The sequence below is a fragment of the Oryctolagus cuniculus genome, chromosome 6 (assembly GCF_964237555.1).
Source record: "Oryctolagus cuniculus chromosome 6, mOryCun1.1, whole genome shotgun sequence".
Classification (NCBI taxonomy): Eukaryota; Metazoa; Chordata; class Mammalia; order Lagomorpha; family Leporidae; genus Oryctolagus; species Oryctolagus cuniculus.
This window is the reverse complement of record NC_091437.1, coordinates 35,826,418-35,843,237: the sequence shown is the minus strand read 5'-3', so window position 1 is coordinate 35,843,237 and position 16,820 is coordinate 35,826,418. Positions and strand designations below refer to the sequence as shown.

General features: G+C 39.4%; 2 protein-coding genes across 17 annotated transcripts in view; one reads left to right on the top strand and one right to left on the bottom strand.

Annotated features, from left to right (window-relative positions):
* FBXO38 (F-box protein 38) overlaps window positions 1–13,687 on the bottom strand; it is a 79,441-nt gene extending 65,754 nt beyond the window's left edge. For 2 of the 8 annotated variants that reach the window (XM_008255212.4, XM_002710296.5), the window contains exon 1: window positions 1,241–1,402. The gene's annotated coding sequence lies outside the window, so the exon portion shown is untranslated. Of the gene's footprint in view, window positions 1–1,144; window positions 1,405–9,617; window positions 9,752–12,400; window positions 12,427–12,663; window positions 12,749–13,551 lie in introns of those variants that run through there. The other 6 variants (XM_008255213.4, XM_051844375.2, XM_051844376.2 and 3 more) reach the window with 6 other exon arrangements.
* The window catches only part of LOC103347914 (ovomucoid), a 138,638-nt gene continuing 123,229 nt past the window's right edge, over window positions 1,412–16,820 (top strand). For 3 of the 9 annotated variants that reach the window (XM_070076272.1, XM_070076271.1, XM_070076274.1), the window contains exons 1-2: window positions 1,458–1,681; window positions 5,033–5,143. The gene's annotated coding sequence lies outside the window, so the exon portion shown is untranslated. Of the gene's footprint in view, window positions 1,682–5,032; window positions 5,144–16,820 lie in introns of all 9 variants that reach the window. The other 6 variants (XM_070076277.1, XM_070076276.1, XR_011389804.1 and 3 more) reach the window with 6 other exon arrangements.

Here is a 16,820-nt window from a genome sequence, read left to right as displayed (position 1 = left end):
TATGCATTCGCATCTTTCTGACTAAAGATAAACTGTGCACCTCCAGGCATACAGCCGTTTCAATAAACACACGTTCTTTACTCAAAGAGAACGTTAGAATATGAGCATCAGAAATTTTAAAGAGAGGGAAGGAGGCTTACAGATCATCCAAACCAGTAATTCTCAAAATGAAAGATAAAAATTACAAGCACAGGCATTTTTTACCTACAGCTACATAATATGTATTCTCTATACCCCACCTTCTCCAGAAAACTATGGCCTTCAGAGTCATTTTCCCCTTCAGTGGTGCTGGGGGGAATGGGAACGGGGATGGAGAATCAGTGACCTAATGCACTACCTTCCTTTGACAGATAAACCTCAAATCCGGGGAGAGGAAAGGATCTGCCCGAAGTGAAGCACCTTTTAAACAGCAGCTTAAGCATAAAAATCAGTGTCTCCTGTTTTTCACTAGGGAATGATTTCCACTGCTGATTTTGGTTTTTAAGACAAAATCTTCTAGATAACAGCTTCCCACCGCCCAGGAACCTCCCTGAGTGTCCAGTTTGCCTTGGCCAGCTTGGTGTTTGGAAAGGCACATAGCAGCCATCTCTACTGGGTCGATTTCTGGCTAATTCGGGTGCAGGGAAGGCATGCCTTTCAGTTCTGTCTCTAAAGACTCTAGGCAAGGGGAGTTGAGAATCTGCTTTTCCGAACTAGCAGGGACGTCAAAGCCATCCAACACAATCCCTTTACAGGTAAGCAAACGGTGGTAGAGGCTAATGGACCCACACAAGGTCACATACAGAGTCAGTGGTCAAGGTAAGGCTAACACCCAGGACTCTCGGTCCCCAGGCGTGGCAGCCTCCCGAAGATGTATTCAGGGCGTCCTGCTCAGAGACATCCCCTCAGTAAGCTGCCGACAAGCCTTCCTCAGTCACCTGGCCGAAACATCGACTTTAAACACTAAACTGGGCAATTCGTGACGCCTGGAGTTGGGAGAACGTCCCAAAAGTCGTCCAGGCCAAACCTTCACCATTTCTTCGAGAAAATCGAGGCCAAGAAAGAGCTCTATATGCTGGAGTCTTGAGCCAAGTTCAGACACGGTGGCAAACCCCGCAAGCAAGGCCTAGACAGTCAGGAACCACAAATTCGACCCTTGCTTTACCGGGAGCTCCGGGCCCGACGGGGATCAGAGACCGACAGCCCGGGCGGCCGGGACCCCAGAGCCCTCATCCGGTCGCCTCCACCCCGCCGCACGCACCCCGGCTTTGCTGTCCGCTGCCCGATTTCAGGACCTGCTCGGCCACCGCCTCACCGAACGCCGGCCCTTCGTCTGTTATTGTGGTTGAGAGGGAGGGAGAAACGCGACAGACACTTCCCGCGGCCCCCACCGCCGAGCCGCTTCCGCTTCCGCCGCCGCTCGGGCGTTTCCGGAGTTTTGTCATCCGGGGCCGGGCCTGCACTGGCGTCCATGTTGGGTGTGGAAAGTGGCGTCATGACGAGGCAGCCATGGTAAGCGTGGCATTTCGGGAAAACTGTGCCTGGCACGTCACGTGATGCTGAAGCGCTAGGCGGGAAGCTAGCGATGTCTGAGGAGTGGGAGCTCCATCTCCACTAAGTGTTTCGGCCTTCAGCCTGGCTGATAATCTGTAGTCTTGGGTAAGCTGTTGGACCTCGACTTCCTCATTTGCAAAGCCAATAGGTAATAATAGAAATGCTTCCAGAATTCATTCAATTAGAACAGAGCACCTTTTCAACGTTTGGGGCTTGGGGTGTGGGGGATGAGATTGCAGTTAATTAAAAGTGTAAATGTTAAATCACTCCTTCTGGGATTTTGAGACATTGTCTCCGCATTTAGTTTGCAAAGTGAGGCGATTTCAAAACCGTCGTTGAGAAGTGTAATTAAAAGATAAATTATTTTGATGCAAAGCGTTTGTAAATCTATGTGTAACTTTTTCATAATACATATTTTTTTGAACTTTTTGAAAACCCCTGGTGTTTGCCAAACCAAAGGACTTTCACATCAGTATTTCCTTAAAAACTCCTAGGACTCTGATGTACAAGCAGGGATCCTCCTAATAGTTGCTTTTTACTCTAACAGGTAAGGAAGTATCTTCTGGGAAGATAATTGACTTGCACCATGTCACAGGGCTGGACCGAAATCCAGATTTTTACCTCCCAAATCATGTATTGTCTTTACATGCGTATAACTTCTATGGGCTAAAATTCCTAAATTTAAATGGATACAAACACCTGGACAGAAGTTAATGTGCGTTGAAGCTGCGTACACCCAATTTCACAAACATGGTGAGGGAGGAGGGAAAAAAATCATGACTGTTGCGGGGCAAAAAGGACTGAAAATGGCTTAGAGAATCCCTGTTCTCTTCTACTCTTCTCTGGATTGATACCAAACCTAATATTCTTTTCCTTTCCCAACCATAGTTTGCCAAGTTTTCGTCTTGTCTTGGACAGTCTTGAGTTCCAGCTTTCCTATTCCCTGTGTCAGACTGTGTATCTTAATTTGGCGCTCTGGGAGGGAAAACAAAACAGCAACACCTCATCAAGTTCATGTACTATGCATTTTAAGTTCCACATTACATTCTTCCCATAAAGGAAAATAAAATTCTATTCCCATATTATTTGCTTCTGTCCTTTTCAATGAAACAAACTTTGGATTATTCTGTTACTTAGAATGTTTTGAAGAATAAATAGAAATTGTATGTAAAATATTTAGTGTGGAGCCTGACGTATATAGAAGGCGTTCACTAAGATTTATTTCAGTTGAGTTGAATTTTTTATTCAGTTGAAGACAATTGCCTCATTTGAATAACATACCTTCTTGTGTAAATGAGTACTGTGATAGAACTAGAACTCCTAATGGGTGAGATAGGTTTTGTACCTCGAGTTTGGAAAATGAAACAAAAGCATACCTACAAATCATCATAAGAAGCCAACTAGAGATATTTTCTCAATTACAACCAACAACATGCAAACACTCCAAGTTCTCCACATTCTTATCTTTGTTTCTTGTGAAGTAATGTGTGTAGTCCCCTCAGAACAGTGTCTGGCATGCAAACATTCCATAAACATTAGCTGTTATTATTTTATTGTTCAAGGGTTTCTTGCTTCTGAGCTATTTTTGGGTAATTGAAGTTGCAAGGGCTGAATTCCTGACAAATGACCCATCGCTGCCCTCTGAAGGGCCTTGTAATTCAGTCCATTTCAATGAGTATTAAACATTTTTGTAGCTACTATGATTGAATAAAAATGTTATGTCAACTAGTATGTATACATGGGTTTCAAGCTTTATTTACTGTAAAATATATTTTAACTGCATTTTCCACTTTTAGAAGTACTTTTATATAATAAGACTCAAATTCTTTGTCAGAATTTTGGAAAGGGAAAATATTTCTTCCACTGAAGTTAAAACTTTAGAGTTCCCAGAATCTCCCACTGGGACTGGGAGAGAGGTTGGATTCGGAAACCACATTTGATAATAAAGACGGCATCAAGAAGAGCATGGATGTATACCATGCTGTCTTTCATAGAGAGAGGAATTCTGGCAAGATTTTTGGAGAGCTTAGATTCAGCCATACCCCAATTCAGATATTCCTCTAGATTTTCAAATATAGAAGCCATGTAAGCTGTCCCCTTCTTCACCTGTTCCTTTTTAATTTTTTTTTTAACCTCAGTCACTTTGAAATGTTTTTTTTGCAAAACCCAGGAAATTTGACTGGTACTAGAAGTGATAGACAAAGGGTGTTATGCTTCCAGAGAAGTTCGATAGACTGCCTGTGGTTTCTCCAGTAGAGGGTGTAGCTCGCTTGTTGCACTAGAAACAAGTGATGTTTAGAGATCTAATGCTGGTAGGTTTTACTGTCAGAAAGACCTTTTGGAATGATGTAGGGCCTCAGTCAACTCTGAAAGAGCACCTGTCTTAAAAAGACTATCAAAGCAGTCAGATGGCCAAGGCATGGCTACAGGCATAGGAAGATGGAAGAGCACTCAAGTACCTGGTGGAGACCCTGTCTCAGAAACCATGAAGCTTTTTTCATCTTAAAAAGCTAAGGGCAAGAATGACAAATATGAGGGTACTTCAAAAATGTTTTTGGGAAATGGAATTAAAAGTTTATTTTGTTGGCCGGCGCCGCGGCTCACTAGGCTAATCCTCCGCCTAGCGGCGCCGGCACACCGGGTTCTAGTCCCGGTCGGGGCGCCGGATTCTGTCCCGGTTGCCCCTCTTCCAGGCCAGCCCTCTGCTGTGGCCAGGGAGTGCAGTGGAGGATGGCCCAGGTGCTTGGGCCCTGCACCCCATGGGAGACCAGGAAAAGCACCTGGCTCCTGGCTCCTGCCATCGGATCAGCGCGGTGCGCCGGCCGCAGCGCGCCGGCCGCGGCGGCCATTGGAGGGTGAACCAACGGCAAAGGAAGACCTTTCTCTCTGTCTCTCTCTCTCACTGTCCACTCTGCCTGTCAAAAAAATTAAAAAAAAAATTAAAAAAAAGTTTATTTTGTTGCAAAAAATCTTGAAATTCATGTATAGGTTTTTAGTAATACGCATTTCCATGGACCTTTTGAATACCCCTCTTAAGTTTCATTTATCCTGTGAAATCTGATGGGAAGGCATGCCTACGTGGCTATGTTGGCAAAGATTTTTGAGGCTATATCCACCTCAATGGCATGTACTATCATTATTTACTTATATATGATGTGGGCATGGGGAGAAGCAGGAGCAATGGATATAATAGACATTGGCCATCTATGGGTGAAGTGTTTCTCAATAGGAATACTACTAGCATTCTGGATAGGTCAGTTTTTCACTGTGCAGGACAGTCTAGTGCATTGCAGTACCTTAGCCTACTGAATACAACCAGTACCACGCCAGACATTGGAACAAGTGAAAATCGAGTCCCTATGTACTTCAAATTCCCCTTTTGAGACTAGCAGTGGTTCATTTGAAATATTAGACCAACAGTGACTTGACTTAGATTTACCAGAGAACTTAATTAGTTCTTCTAATATTCTTCAAGAGGGAAATGTATTTTCTTTTCTAGATCCTGTCTCTGGACTGAGCTTGCCATTCACAGGGAATAGGAGTTGAGGATGGGAGTGAAAATAGAGTCTCCAGCAAAAGGAAGAAAATCCTTATGGTGACAGAGACTTAGGTATGACCTGACAGCGGGTGCCTAACATATCAACCCTGTTTATTTGGGATGGTGTATCCTCCTGAACATCAGTGTCACTTGGGGTACCCGCCTGCAACCTTATAGTTCCATTATCAGATTTTTTTTTTCTTTAAATCAGAATGTTTTCTTTGTATGACAGTTCTCAGCTGACTGCTTGAATCTACTAAATAGTGTTAGCCACCTTGAATTATTTTTAGAGCAAAGTAGCATATGAGTGAATGAATGAATAATTAAATAGAGAAAACATTCCCTACTCCTTAATTTAGTTGTCCAAGATCAAGCATTTTCATATTCTTTATGCCCTTGGAGAGAGAAGTGAGAAAAAAGATAGATTGAGCAACAGGGATGATATTGCCACTCTCCAGTTTTGCATTTGCCATGCCCTCCGTTCAGAGACCACCAGGAACACACCTATAGTTGAACAAGTTGGGTTCATTATTTATTGCAGCATGGGAGAACATGGGAGTCATAGGGCATTTGCAGGAAAGTATGAGGAAGAAGCTTTGCTTTGGATTAGATATTCTCAGAAAGTGGAAGTAATTTTGTAACTGGATATCTTAAAAATCCTTATTTAGAAAAATAGAAGACTATTCTAAGGGTAAATGTATAGTTGGTGAAGAGGCAACAATCACTTACATTAATGTGGTAAGGGATGTTTGCAATTTTGTGCCTGGATAATGCTGATGTTTGCCTTTGTTCTCGCATGAAATGGCTTACTGTTGCCTTTGTCTTGATCCATCCTAGTCACATGGTGGCTTTATCTGATGTGAATGTTCTATAAAACTGTTTATCTTAAACAGGAGAACATCAGGATCCAAAGGTAAGTAGGAGACTAATTGTGCCAATGCTAAGATAAACTTGTGGATTCCATGGGTTGTTTTTCTCTTTATCAATCATTTAATAGGCATTTGTTGTCTTTCTTCTTCAATGGATTATAAACTACACTAGTGCACATACCTGTTTTGATTACTACTGAAGAGCAAAACTGTAGCCATGTCTTTTAATCTCATGACTGAGATTAAATGACTGAATTATCCAGTTAACCTATTTGAGTTACTCAAGACAAAGGTTACTTTCTATTCAGCTTCATATTTCTAGAACCATTTCTACTACAGCTCATTAAATATATTTTGAGTCAAAGAGGAGCTTTCCATATGGTTAAAATTTATTTTTGAAAAAAATAAGAAATTATAACAAACTCTGCTTTATGAAGGAAAGATGATGCATAATTCAAATGGTTTCACTCATGGTGATCAAAGGAAAATCCCGTGACATTCAAGAGTTTGAGGGCTTTCTGCATTTTCCATGGTATTCAACTTTAAGAGTAAGATTCAAAGCTCTAAGAGAAATTGATATACATATTTAGAGACCATTGTAGGAAATCTAGCCTTTCTGCATCCTAACCTGGTTGTTTTAGAATATGGACTGTGAAGGAAGAAAGACCTTGGTTTTTAAACTCCAGGCTTATAGTCAGCCCATAGCTACAAAGTTTTACCTCTCTTCTCATTAGACCCTTCTGGCCTGGAAACATCTTTGCTTTGCAATCACTTTTACAGTGAGTCTCAAAATAGTCTATCCTAGAAGGTATCCATAATTATGGTTCTTGTGCAGATGAATTAATTCAGATTCAGAAAAGACAAGATATTTTTCCAAAGTGCTTCAGGAATTCACTGATTTCTCCTCCTTCTACATCTTAACATACAGATTTACACATTTGGTGAATGTTGTAATAATTTTCCCCATGATTATATTAGTCTGTATGTCTGTCTTTATACCAGTACCAAACTGTCTTAATTACTGTCTTGTGCAGTAAGTCTTGAAATAAGTAAATAGGAGTCTTTCAACCTTGCACTTTTCAGGGGTATTTTGGCTATTCTGGGTCTATTCTTAGGAAGTAGTAAGGATGTTGTTAAACAATAATATACAGAGCTGTTCAGAATACCAGTTCAAATAGTCAAATTCTAGGAAAAAATTTTTAATGTTCTAATAATATATCATTAAATTCAGTAATTTATAGGAAATCTGCAATAAATACTTCCTTGAGAACATTTAGTAAAGGTAGTTGTGCCACTGTATATGGCACAATCCACAGGAGTAAATTCTTAAATTTGTGGTAAGTTGATTTTTAACAAAGGATCTAAGACAATTCAATGGAGAAAGAATAGTTTTTTTCAACAAATGTTGTTATGACTACTGAATATCTACATGTAAAACGATGAAGTTGGCTCACCTCAACCACACCATATGCAAAAAATAATACTAACTCAAAGTTGAACAAAGACTTAAAACTATAGACTCTTGGGGGAAAATATAGAAGTAAATCTTTATGACCTTGGCTTAAGCAATGGTTTCTTACTTATAACACATAAAGCGTAAGCAGCAATAGATAAATTGGACTTCATCAAAATTATGCTTCAAAGGACACCATTAATAAAATAAAATGATAACCTGCATAATGGATAAAATATTTCAAAATTAATATAAGGAATTTATATCCAGAATATATGAAGAATTCTCACAAGTCAACAATAAAAACATACTATGATCAATAAATGAGTAATGAATTTGAATATTTCTGTAAATAAGACATACAAATGGCTAATAAGCCCATGAAAATATGTCTAATATCATCAGTCATTAGGGAAATGCAAATCATAATCATGAGATACCACTTCACACTCATTAGGATAGTTAGCACAAAAAGACGGTAACAAATGTTGGTGAGGATACAGAGAAATTGGAACCCCTCAAATTGTTAATGGATTGTAAAATATTGCCACTGCTTGGAAAACAGTTTGGTAGTTCCTCAAAATGTTAAACAGTTATCACATTCCATATGCGATTAAGTGTTTATATCCAAGAAAAATAAAAGCATAGGTCCATACATATGTACTGTTTTAGTACTCAAAGCTGCATGTCCCAGGAAAAACCTTAGTCCCAGGAAGATTGGGATGGTTGGTCTTCTGATTGACAGCAACACAGGGTCACTCACTGCCATATTAACGACAGAGCATCACATGACAGGCACTTTGTTGAGTCCTCTGTATTTTTCAGGGCTCACACCTCATCTCTGAGGTAATTATGGAGGATAAGTTATTTGTCCTCAGACATAGTTTAAACGAAAGAGCTGAGGTTCCCATCCAGAGCTATACCCCAAACATTGCATTCTGAGAGACTGAGCCAAAACAATTTTTTAAAAATTACCTTTAGGGGGCCGGTGCTGTGGTGTAGTAGGCTAAGCCTCTTCCTGCAACGCTGGCATCCCATACGGGCACCGTTTCATGTCCTGGCTACTCCTTTTCTGATCCAGCTCTCTGCTATGGTCTGGGAAAGCAGTAGAAGATGGCCCAAGTCTTGGGCCCCTCTGCAGCCATATGGGATACCTGGAAGAAGCTCCTGGTCCTGGCTTCCGATCTACTCAGCTCTGGCTGTTGTGGCCATTTGGGGAGTGAACCAGTGGATGGAAGACCTTTCTTTGTGACTCCCCCTCTCTCTTAACTCTACCTCTCAAATAAATAAGATAAACATTTTTTAAAAATTACCTTTCATGAGTCATTGATCTATTGATTCAACAATACTTATTGGGGCTTTCTTAATGCAGATATGGTATTAGATGCTAGGAATAAATCAGAAGTCTGCCTTTCAACTTTGTGGGACTTACAGATGATGATAGGCCAAAAATAACAAAATAGAAATGTAAAATATTTGGGAGTTAATGATAATATTATAGAGGAAAGAGAGGGGGGTTAACATGGAAACATGTCAGAGGAGAATCTGGTTTATGTAGGATAGTCATGGGAGGCACCTGGGGGAATATATGCTTAGAGTGAAACCTTAGTGGTGAAAACATGGAGAAGGCACTTCTGTGGGAAGAGGACACTTGCACACTGTTAGCAAAGCAGGGAAAATCTTCCTATGTTTGAAAATATAAAGAAAGAACAGTCTGTGAGGATGGAGTATATGTAGCAAATGAAGCAGAAGATATGTTACATTAGTAGATAAGAACTTGAGGTTTGGAAGCTTTATGAGACAGACTACCCAGTGTCACCTAATCATATAGGTAGGATTCAACCCAAGGTCTTCTGACCTTGAGTGCTGAAAATTGCTGCATTAGTCTTTTCTTGAAAAGAGTGATGTTTCTTATAGCTAGAATTTTTAATATTTTAGGGACAGAGACTTCCTGCATGTAGAATTTCATATTGAAACTAATTTTGAAATAAAAAGGAGGCTTCTCTTGGGAAATTGGAAGTGGGACTCATAGTCCCATTTGTTTACTCCCTTTTAGTTTCAGCCAGTGGAACAGAAACTCCTGTGACACTATTCTTAATTTATGGAATCACATTTTCCGGAGATCACACACATTTTCCAAAAACTATAAATAGTTTATGCCTGACTTATAAGTCAACTATATATATGATTTTCAAAAGGGGGTTCTGGTTATCAGATCACTTACATGTTAGCGAAGCAGTACACGCAGGAATTGGGATATGTTACATTATTAGAGGCACACAATGGACTGACTCTTATGGAGCATTTCTGTTTCTGTTGCATGGAAATCTTCTTTTGATAGTAACCGCACACAATGACCTAAAACAAAACTCATACATCAAACCTTCCATTCCACAATCATCTCTTAATGGTTTTTAATATAAATGTTTGGGTGTTCTATTTTATGCAGTAGGGAGATAAGCATAAAATATCTCCTTTTGGGGCTGGTGTTGTGGCATATTTTGCTGCCTGTGATGCTGCATCCCATATGAGCACCAATTCAAGTCCTGGTTGTTCCACTTCTGATCCAACTTGCTGCTACTGCTCCTGGGCAAGCAACAGAAGGTGGCTCAAATACTTAGGACCTTGCAACACACATGAGAGACTGAGGTGGAGCTCCTGGCTTCAGCCTGCCCCAACCCTGGCTTTTGTGGCCATCTCAGGAATAAACCAGCAAATAGAACATATCTCTTTGTCTTTTTTATCTCTCACTCCTTCCCTCTCTCTCCCTGTGTCTCTGCCTTTCAAACAAATCAATAAATCCTTTAAAAATTATTCTTTTAAACCTTGAACATCAAGGTTACATTATCTTAAATTCAGCAGCCTGAGCCTTTGGGATTACCACCTTGTAGGGCATCTGAAGCTATGCTACCAGATCCATGTCTGTGTAATGCACATTGACAGCTTATTAGAAGGGAAGGAAACCATTCTCAGGAGTGACACACATGACTCTAATCACTGTCTGGGATTGATTATAAGTACTCTTTAGTTGCCTCTGGAACGATTTTAGTTCATCAGAGCTCCCCTCCACCCCCTTAACTGTGGTGCCTGGAACAGGACACACAGTCTGGTCCCACTCTGGCATTGATGTTCAGTCCTTGGAGGATTAGGGTTCTACAAAAGAAAGAAAAGAACCTGCCAGGTTAAATTTTCCCAGTATCTTCCCATTTTGTTTTTATTTCTGTGATACTACTAGAATTGGAGTAATCTGATCTTAGAGGACCTTATATTTAGAATAATTTATCTATCGGTGAGACAGGGCTTAGAAAGTTCTTGAGAAATATGTAATAAGAAGATTAGGAATGAGTTACCGGCCTTCTGCAGTGGTTCAGATCACAGCTTCATCCAAATATCTAGTATATCAGGCTACTCTCATATGTGTAAGACTTTGGTGGCTCCCATTTTAACAATGTATCTCAAACTTCAGTGTCTTACTTCATGACTCCTTTCGAATTCATGTATTACTTTAAAAGTGTTTTTCATTGGCTCACTTTAAAAATTTGTTTTTAAAATTTATTTATTTGAGGGACAAAGGGAGAGGGGGAAGGAGAAAACAGGGGACAGGGAGGGGAGTGGTGAGTAAAGAGAGACAGACACATAGACGTAGAGCTCACATCCACTGGTTCACTCCCCAAATGCCCATGACATCTAGGTATCGATGGTCAAAGTCAGGAGCCAGGAACTCAATCCAGGTCTCCCTTGTAGGTGGCAGGAACTCAATTACTTGAACCATCTCCATTAGCAGAAAGCTGCGATCAGGAGCCAGAACTTGAAATTAAACCCATGTACTGCAATGTGAGATGTGAGTATCTTGACTAAATTAATCCCAGCTCTTGGCTAACTTCTAAAATTTAGCAACCTTAGATTTGTTGTTAGTGTGAAAATTCATGATATCTTAAGTTTAGAGTTATATTTTGCTTACACACTGAAAAAGCATTGTAATTATTGAAATAAATTCATTGATATATGAACTAAAATAATAATACCATTTGGAGGTACTCAGATCACTCTTTGGGAAATGCTGTTTATATCTTTAATCTTCCTTTCAGTGCTTATGCCTCCATAGTATATTTGGGAGGGCTTTTGTGGCTTCTTAAAAGATGCAAATGCCTTTTATAATTGCATATAAATATAGGGAGATGTATAATTGGAGGGAATTAGAAACACAAAGACACAGAACTGGAATAGCATGGACCCTAAAATAGTTAAGGTTATTTAGAACCAAGATGAAGAAGGGAAATTTCCATTTTAAAGAAAAGAAACTGGATTAAGAAGGCTGTTATAAAGCATGCAAAAATTTTATGCTGTAGATACCAGGAGTCACTGCTTTTAACCAACAGAATTCTCAGTCAGGTTTGTATTTTACAAAGTCCATCCTCAAGGTTGCAGAGGTTTGAGTAGGGGTTGGTAGACCTTTCATGTTAAGAACCAGGTGGTAAATAGGCTTTTTGACTTCTGTTCCAACTACACAACTTTTTTTTTATAGCCAGAAAGCAGTTATAGATTTTTAAAAAAAAAATACAGGAATGAGCATGCCTGTGTTCTAAGAAAAGTATATTTTCAAAAACGGGTGGCTATAGTTTTCTAAATTCCAGGTAAACCTAAATGGAAGAAGACCATTAAAGCCTATTGCAACAAGATGGGCAAGAGGTGAGGAGGACTTGGACCTGGGCAACAGCAATAAACTTAGAGGGAGGGAAAAAATATAAAAACAAACATTAGGAGCTTTAATTGAGAGTGGTGTGTAAAAGCATAAGGAAGTAGCCAGGGTCAGAGATGAATCCTGGTTTTCCTGAGAGTCTATTTTGATGCAAAAATTTAGATTGAACTATATAAAATTGCCATTATATAGATTGAAAATGGTCAGATATTGGCAGTGTTGTGTGGTTTAACGTGGTTTAACCCAACATTAATTCTATAAGGTTAATATTGGAAAAATTATTCTTGTTTAGGAAATTGCAAACTTACCTTAAATGAACTTTCAACAAAAGTACCTGCAATAAAAATGTGTAGAAATGTTCAAATAAAACATTGCAGGATAGAAACTTGCACACCTAATTAGCGTATTATCAGTATCAGTCAATAACCATGAAAGTCATGGAAAAATAAATGATTCTTCCTCACAAGGTTTATCTAGGCTTCCCTTATTCTCCAACACTGTTTCTTTCTTCTCTTATGCCAAGGATACTTATTGGAACTCACCCTAAACCCTTCCTAGTTTTAGTGCTGACCTTTGGTAGGATGGTTTCAATCTCAAGTTTCACCTTCTGGGCCTCAGCACATCATCACTGTTAGGCTGCTCAGTGTGCAGACGCATTAGTGAAAGGTCTGGTTTTGCATAGTCATTCTGGCTAGCTAATAATTCTGTCATAATATTCATTTGTGATCACTGCATGTCTTGGATATACCCTTTGTTTAAACTCTACCTGCTTGTAAGAAGTCTTTTCCTTTGGGATCTGTGTGTCAACATCCGCTTCCCAAAACCGCTAAAATTTTCTTTCACCTTCATATTTTGTGTTCTGTTTGACAACTTGATTCCTTTAAGGCACTGCAAGAGAGCCTTTCCCTTGTCTCTCCCTCCACCAGCACTATTCAGTCAGCAGACACTTTTCACATCATGGACTTCCCTTGATGCTGTCACTTTGCTGCAGTTAATTAGAAAAAGCTTAGCCCTCTCTTGACATCTGATAATGTCCATTGGTGCTCTCATAGTAAGTGTCAAAAACTGACCCTACTTTGTGTAGAATACATTTGTGTATACCCATTCACAAAATACTAATTTGTGATATAGTGTGATGGGAAAGGTTTAAGAAGAAGAGGGAGGAGAGTTTAAATTGATTTTCAGCTCAGAAATCAAGTTGTCAGATATATGTTACAATTCCCACAGATAGTCTCTTAAAGTATCTCAATTCTGAATTTGTATATGGAAAATTTCATAGAATATTATAAAATTGATTCAACCACTGATATTCATTCCAATTGAGTAGTGAATTTTTCATTACTGAGAAAAGTTTCAAAGTCCCCAAAATTCTTATACCTAAGAAAAGTTATCATTGACTTTTAATTTCCCCTACATAAAATTTTTAATTCTCCCTCTAAGTTCTTTAACAAATCCTTACGTGAGAAATAGCCAATAGTGAAGACAACCATGAAGAAAGTTTTCATCTTTTCCATTAGGAACAAAGTTTTTCATCTATATGAATTCTTTTAGCCAAGAGTTTGTTAGAAAATCTCTTATGGTTCACTCAACCAAGGGTTATGACCCCATTATGAGAACTCAGACTCCATTATGATGTCATTTTGCTAATGATCCATTTACATGTGACATCAAGAGCAAAGTTTCCAGGTCATCAAAAAATAAGACTTCCAGGGGAAATAGTTCATGTTTAATTGATGTAGAGCCATGGCATGACAACATAATTTAATGTTGATTCGTTTATTTTTAGAATTATTTTATTTTATTTTAGAGGTGGAGAGAGAAAGAAATATTGCCCATCAGCTGGTTCGTTCCTCAACTGCCCATCATAGTGGATTGGCCCAGGCCAAAACAGGAAGCTGGGAACTCAATCCAGGTCTCTCACATGGGTGACAGACACCTGACTACTTGAACCATCATCTGCGTCCTCCCATGGTGAGCACTAGCAAGAAGTAGGACTTGAGAGCAGAGCTAGATACTCTGACAGGAGGTACAGGCAGCTCAAGTGGTGTCTTAACCACTCTGCCACATGACTAACCCTGATTGATTTTTATTCAGTTCACTAGAACTACAATATGGTTTTTAACCAGGAAGAGAGAAACAAATGTGAGGACAGTCACTTTAGAAGTCATTTGTTTTTTTTTTTCAAAATCTACAAGTCTGCCTTCTGTCTTTGCTTCCCTCAATTCGCAAGATTGTGATTCAGCAGGTCCAAAGTGGCTTGATTTGTTAGGGTAGCACAGTTTTAGACTGAAGAGATGATTTTCTAGAGCCTTTCATTCATTATTTTCTAAAGGCAGTTGTTATGTCATATGATATTCTTTTTATTCAGTACCCTACCCTATCCTTCTTCCCTAAGACATGCTACCTAGTATCTCATATATCTCATATTTAACATAAAGCATATTAAAAATCAGAGATGTCCATGGAAAAATGAGGCCACTGTGTGTGATTTTGTTATAATACCTGGATTGCATAACAAGGAAGAGGCTTGGAAACAATCAGATGGACATTTTGCCTAGCAATTAAGATGCTGATCAAGACACCTGCATCCTGGGTTCCATTCCCCACACCCCATTCCAGGGGAAGCAGTGGAAAATGGCTCAGATATGTGAATCTCTGCCACCCACATGGGAGATCTGCATTGATCTGGCTGTGGCCCAAGGCCCAGCCCAAGATGTGGGTTCTTTGTGGAGTGAATCAGCTGTTGGTAGCTCTGCCTCCCTTGCATACATGTATGCTCCCTCTCACTCTGCTTTCAGTTAAATACATTTAAAAATCTTGAGTGATTTTATGCCAAAGGCTGTGTTATGACTGGATGCCATGCAGTTTAGTTCATATTGTTAACAAAACAACAGAATGAGAATGTCAACTCTTAAAGAAAAAAATTCTTTTAAAACTAAGATCTGTTCTTCGATTTCCTGGAAATACCAGGTTCTTCTCAGTGCTAGGGTTTGAACAGACTATCTTAGATCAGACAATTCTTTATATAGAGAAATAGAGTGAAAAGAAAAAAATGTTGAGTCAAGAAGCCTGGGTTCTCATTCTGTATCTATCAGAACTCAGTACTTACCAGGAAAAGTCCCACCCTGTTCAGTGCTTCCATTCCCCACTGTGAAACAACTATTCTAGAGGACACTAATGACAAATATTTGCAAGTTTTTGGGTAATGTGTTAAGTTCTGGATGCCACACAAAGTAAGACTTTAGGGAGGCAAAGATGATGAAGGATCTGGATATCAAATCTTAGGAATGGATAGAAGAACTAGGATGATTTATTATGGAGAGGAAATGGTTTGGGTAGGCATGAGAGTGTCATTAAGTTACTTAAACCTTTCAAGTAAACTAAGAAACTCATTTTCCATCTCTCCAGACAGAGGAAAGAATGCATACATTTGCATAATTCCTCATAACAATTATTAATAAATATTAATAGTATCTCAGTTCCACAGATGAGAAAACCAAGGCAAAGAAGTGTTAGGGAGTTCCCTCAAGGCCATAGAGGCCGTCAGTTCTGTCTACTGAATTCACAACTAGAAAGGCTAACCCCAGAGGTCACCCAAGTAACCACTGCCATATTTAGCATTGTGGTTCACACTGAAGACAAAGAGCTGTCCTTGTCATTGCATCTCAGGCTCCTAGTCCAGTGTCTGGAACATTATGCTTCAACAAACATGGATAAATATTAAGAGAACAACAGTTTTCTGAATGCTTGAGATGCCTACCTGAAACAAGTTGCCTTAGAGAGGCCTGAATTCCTCACCTTCAGGGCTGTTGAGACAGAAGCAAATGTAGTAGCTCAGAGATATGGGATAGTTTTCCTCTATGAATGAGAAGTTGGGGGAGATCTTTATAGTCTTTCTCAAGCTTTGAGATTCTGTGATTTCTCAAATGTCAAAGAATGCTAAAAATACATTTCTAAAATTCCTGTAAGCTGAAAAGCATACCCACCCCTCTGGGAGATGACAGTAACTCTGAATTCTTTGAGCATCCACTAGTCAAGGGACTGCTGTCGCTGGGCAGTGGTGAGGGCAGTGGTAGAAGAGAGATACACTGAAGATCAATGGAGAAGCCAGGAAAAAGAAGAGGCACGTGCCATCCTCATGGTACTGAGGTGACCAAGGGTAATAAGATGGATTCAAGAGGCATGACTTAGGAGTATCAGCTGAGTACTCTGTATTTGCATTGTATTCAAACAAGAGATTCTATCTTTGTTATTAAGTAATCTCTAAATGATTCAAGCAATTTGCTAGAAATATGTGTCCACCTGGAAGAAAGCTTTGCTTGAGAAAAAGTAGAAATAGGGACCCAAACCTCAAACCTCTTAGGAATACCCTTGTGTTGCTGATCCAGAGAGCTTCTCCAAACTCAGAGCAATCACACATGTGGATTCTCCTTATATAATCATCAATGACAGGGCCTTTCAGTGTCTAATAGGATCCAAAAATATCAGTATTATTAAAATACTACCTGTGTTCCTATAGCACCTAATGGTTTTTCAAGTGTGTTCCAATAACCATAGCAACAACAACAAAAATCATAACATTTATTTAATTGAACATTGTTATATTATGTTCTGGGTACCTAACTTCTCTATGTTATGTTATTCCTCATAATAACTTAGTAAGTGTCTGTCCTGATAGCATCTTTAAACCTGTGTAAGATGAAACCTGTGTCCTTGTTTGCCCTGGAC